The 5,000-nt window shown below is 53.4% G+C and overlaps 1 non-coding gene across 1 annotated transcript in view; it reads right to left on the minus strand.

Annotated features, from left to right (window-relative positions):
* LOC126146937 (small subunit ribosomal RNA) overlaps positions 1-758 on the minus strand; it is a 1,905-nt gene extending 1,147 nt beyond the window's left edge. The window contains exon 1 of the ribosomal RNA XR_007529847.1: positions 1-758. This exon is cut by the window's left edge and continues 1,147 nt beyond it. This is a non-coding gene — a ribosomal RNA (small subunit ribosomal RNA).
* Positions 759-5,000: the final 4,242 nt, after the last annotated feature.

Raw genomic sequence — 5,000 nt, forward strand, 5'->3', positions numbered from 1 at the left:
CACGAGGCGGTCGCACGCCTTCGGCTCGCCCCACCGGCAGGACGTCCCACGATACATGCCAGTTAAACACCGACGGGCGGTGAACCAACAGCGTGGGACACAAATCCAACTACGAGCTTTTTAACCGCAACAACTTTAATATACGCTATTGGAGCTGGAATTACCGCGGCTGCTGGCACCAGACTTGCCCTCCAATAGATACTCGTTAAAGGATTTAAAGTGTACTCATTCCGATTACGGGGCCTCGGATGAGTCCCGTATCGTTATTTTTCGTCACTACCTCCCCGTGCCGGGAGTGGGTAATTTGCGCGCCTGCTGCCTTCCTTGGATGTGGTAGCCGTTTCTCAGGCTCCCTCTCCGGAATCGAACCCTGATTCCCCGTTACCCGTTACAACCATGGTAGGCGCAGAACCTACCATCGACAGTTGATAAGGCAGACATTTGAAAGATGCGTCGCCGGTACGAGGACCGTGCGATCAGCCCAAAGTTATTCAGAGTCACCAAGGCAAACGGACCGGACGAGCCGACCGATTGGTTTTGATCTAATAAAAGCGTCCCTTCCATCTCTGGTCGGGACTCTGTTTGCATGTATTAGCTCTAGAATTACCACAGTTATCCAAGTAACGTGGGTACGATCTAAGGAACCATAACTGATTTAATGAGCCATTCGCGGTTTCACCTTAATGCGGCTTGTACTGAGACATGCATGGCTTAATCTTTGAGACAAGCATATGACTACTGGCAGGATCAACCAGGGAGCTGCGTCAACTAGAGCTGAGCAGCCGGCCGCCCGGGAGTGTGTCCCAGGGGCCCGCGCGAACACGCAAGCGTCCGCTCAATTATTCTGCAAACAGGAGGAGGCTGAGCTCCCCTGCACAATACACCTCGAAACCCTCTCAGGTCCCGGCGGCGCGCAGCGCCGTCCTAAGTACTTGGTCGGGTTCGAGAGAGGCGCAATCGCCCGGAGTTAGGCGAGTAGACGCTTTAGGTGCGACCACCCGTGCTCCCAACTGAGCTTGCCGCTGCCGGACAGAGGCCCCGGGAGCGTGCTGTCGTGGCATTGCCGGCGGGAGACAACACGCGCCACCTACGGTGACCGGCAGCTCCAACGCCAGCGCCACAGAAGGGCAAAGGCCCCACGTGGGTGCCGAAGCGAACTCTCCCAGCACAGCGCACGTGCCAACACGTCTGCACAACTGCGATACAAACCACCAGCGAGAACCGCTGGGGCGACCGAGCAGCAGACGGCGTCGCGGCGCCGAGTGCCGGGCGGCGGCGCATCCTCAACGCACACAGTCCTCAATCGGACCAGCACACTGCAGATGTCCACCGCGCTTCGCACCGGGCCCGGCGAGGACCCACTTTGGCTGCACGGCGCCGCGCGCAGGGTGCCCCGGCGCGCAGCTGCGCCGCCTGCCGCGTCCGTCGGCCGGCGCGCCTGCCACTGGGGCGCCCCCACCAGCCGGCTGTAGCGCGTGCGCCCACGCACCGCGCGGCCAGCACGCCGGGCGGCCCCCCCTCACCGGCCGGGGACAGTCCCACCCACCCACAGCCGCGTATCGCTTCACACCCAGATTCACATTCACGTTCGTTGGTATGGTGGGGACCGCTTCGTAGCTGTACCGATCGTTGCCCTCACAGATGTACCTCCAGCAAGGACAACCGCACCACAACGGGTTACCAGTTGTTCATTTGCGTAACGTCACCAGTAAACGTACACGTCCATCCCCGTTTGCAAAGTCAACTATTATTGCATGCCTGCCTGTCAGGTGTCAAGACACACTACATCCGCTCACATCCACGCAACAAAATGTGCCCGACTAGAGGGCACGTGGAAGGTGCCCCCGTACGTATGCGATGTCCATTGCGCGACCAACTGTCAACCGGCCTCTGTAGCATGTCGCAGATGTGGAACGCGGGGCACCGTGCTATCACATTGTGTGAGAAGAGACTACTACGTCTGCATACACGCGCCACTACATGAACAGACGGCTCATGCTGATCGCCATCCACTGCGTCCATTACTCCCACACGTCTCTATGGCGTACCACACTGCAATGCAGCTGTTATGGGGAGATGACACGTAGCTGTGTACACAACATTCTGAGCGGGTTGCGGTTGGACAATACATTAATGTAACGTGTCATATGCCAATTACAGAGCAGGGTAAGGCACAACTTGGGTTAGGTTAAGGCACAACTTGGGTTAGGTTAAGGCACAACTTGGGTTAGGTTAAGGCACAACTTGGGTTAGGTTAAGGCACAACTTGGGTTAGGTTAAGGCACAACTTGGGTTAGGTTAAGGCACAACTTGGGTTAGGTTAAGGCACAACTTGGGTTAGGTTAAGGCACAACTTGGGTTAGGTTAAGGCACAACGTGGGTTAGGTTAAGGCACAACGTGGGTTAGGTTAAGGCACAACGTGGGTTAGGTTAAGGCACAATGTGGGTTAGGTTAAGGCACAATGTGGGTTAGGTTAAGGCACAACGTGGGTTAGGTTAAGGCACAATGTGGGGGTAGATTGCGGTACAAATTGCATTACATTGCGGTGCAAATTGCATTACATTGCGGTGCAAATTGAGTTACATTGCGGTGCAAATTGAGTTACATTGCGGTGCAAATTGAGTTACATTGCGGTGCAAATTGAGTTACATTGCGGTGCAAATTGAGTTACATTGCGGTGCAAATTGAGTTACATTGCGGTGCAAATTGAGTTACATTGCGGTGCAAATTGAGTTACATTGCGGTGCAAATTGAGTTACATTGCGGTGCAAATTGCGTTACATTGCGGTGCAAATTGCGTTACATTGCGGTGCAAATTGCGTTACATTGCGGTGCAAATTGCGTTACATTGCGGTGCAAATTGCGTTACATTGCGGTGCAAATTGCGTTACATTGCGGTGCAAATTGCGTTACATTGCGGTGCAAATTGCGTTACATTGCGGTGCAAATTGCGTTACATTGCGGTGCAAATTGAGGTAGGTTAAGGTGCAACACAGGTTAGGTTAAGGTGCAACATAGGTTAGGTTAAGGTGCAAGATGGGTTAGGTTAAGGTGCAAGATGGGTTAGGTTAAGGTGCAAGATGGGTTAGGTTAAGGTGCAAGATGGGTTAGGTTAAGGTGCAAGATGGGTTAGGTTAAGGTGACATAGGTTAGGTTAAGGTGACATAGGTTAGGTTAAGGTGACATAGGTTAGGTTAAGGTGACATAGGTTAGGTTAAGGTGACATAGGTTAGGTTAAGGTGACATAGGTTAGGTTAAGGTGACATAGGTTAGGTTAAGGTGACATAGGTTAGGTTAAGGTGACATAGGTTAGGTTAAGGTGACATAGGTTAGGTTAAGGTGACATAGGTTAGGTTAAGGTGACATAGGTTAGGTTAAGGGGACATAGGTTAGGTTAAGGTGACATAGGTTAGGTTAAGGTGACATAGGTTAGGTTAAGGTGACATAGGTTAGGTTAAGGTGACATAGGTTAGGTTAAGGTACAAACTGGGTTGTGTTATGGTACACATTGCGTTGTAGTACAGTACACGTTAGGTTTGGGTACGGTACACAATGTGGTATGGGATGGCGTGTTGTGGGGGGGAGGGGGGGGGGGAGGTTCGTTGATATCGACCGTAGGACGTGGATGCCCGAGGCAGCGTCAGTGTGTCAAAGGAGTTATGTCACGTCGGGATGCGCTTTTCGCCAGTGAGAGGGGGCGAGCCGTGTCTGTGGTTGCGGCAGACCTGTGTGTTTCATTCCTGCCAGTGTGTTTGTGCTGTAAGACGAGGCAGTGTGGTGGTGATGGGTGCACCCCTGTGTAGGACATGTGTGGGTGTTGGTGGCTTCTCTGAGCAATTGTGGTTGTCGGACGAGTGGGGTATTCTGTTTTATGATTGGACCTCCCGGTCTGGTTATCATAGCGTAGTTGGTGTACTGTGGCGGATAGGATGCACCGGACGTTGGTCCATGCTGGTGCTTAGTAGTTGTATCTGTGTCTGTTACAGGCAGAGAGTAGTGTGTGATAGAGTGTGTGGCTGACGTGTGGTTCATTTTGTGTGTACGGACGTTCAGCATGTATAGGGGCATTTGCGTATATAATCTATCATAATCTATCTATGTGGGCCTGCATAGTTTACTGAGCAGTGCTGTGAGGTGACTGAACTACGAGTGACGTACTGATTTACAGCGGAATGATTGCCTTGTACCAAAGATGGAGTATCGGCTCTACGACAGCGTTGGCACCGCAGGAAATGGTCTCGTAAAACGGCCCTCCCACCGTCATCGTTGTGAGGGGTAGGGACCGCCTATATTCTGAGAGGAGCCCTGTTTGCCACTGGGCGTGGGGTCTCGCATCCTGCGGTTCAGTGCCCCCAGGGAAGCGCGCGGAGGTGGTGCTGCTGCTGCTGCTGCTGCTGTAGCAAGCGAGCTACTTACAGCATGTATAGGGACAGCGGGAATATGGCATATTCGATATAACTCTTCATGAAACGCAAGATATAGGGGCGGATTGCACGTTACGAGTGCGGGAAGAGTCCGCCGTTCATCCGCTGGAGTTGCGATTTGGGCGGTTGGGGTGGGGCACGTGCGGGTGCGGGTGGAGCGATTGTCGGTCGACGACTTCGTGCGACGCAGGCACAGGCGTTGGGGCTCCTGTGGTGGGCAGATGATGCAGGGTTTGTGGGTGGCGTCGGAAAATGGGCACTGTGGGACCTAGCGATGTCGTAGTCGGCGTGGCGTCTCATAGATGGCGGTATCATCGGTGCAGCAGGTCATGTTGCGGGGGACCTGCAGGTGGCGGTATTTTTGTTTGTGGTGCGCTCGACATGGTGGACGTAGTGTCGTCCGATTCGCGTAGATGGAGCTATTGCATGTGGTTTCGTCACATTGTCATAGATGGCGGTGCCGTGTTTTGGAGGTATGGTTGGCGTAGTTTCGTTGGATTCCTGTAGATGGAGGTGTCGTTTCTGGGCCGGATGGCAATGTAGTTTGGTCACATTCCCAAAGATGGCTGTGTTGT

Source organism: Schistocerca cancellata, unplaced genomic scaffold (genome assembly GCF_023864275.1).
Source record: "Schistocerca cancellata isolate TAMUIC-IGC-003103 unplaced genomic scaffold, iqSchCanc2.1 HiC_scaffold_838, whole genome shotgun sequence".
Taxonomy (NCBI): domain Eukaryota; kingdom Metazoa; phylum Arthropoda; class Insecta; order Orthoptera; family Acrididae; genus Schistocerca; species Schistocerca cancellata.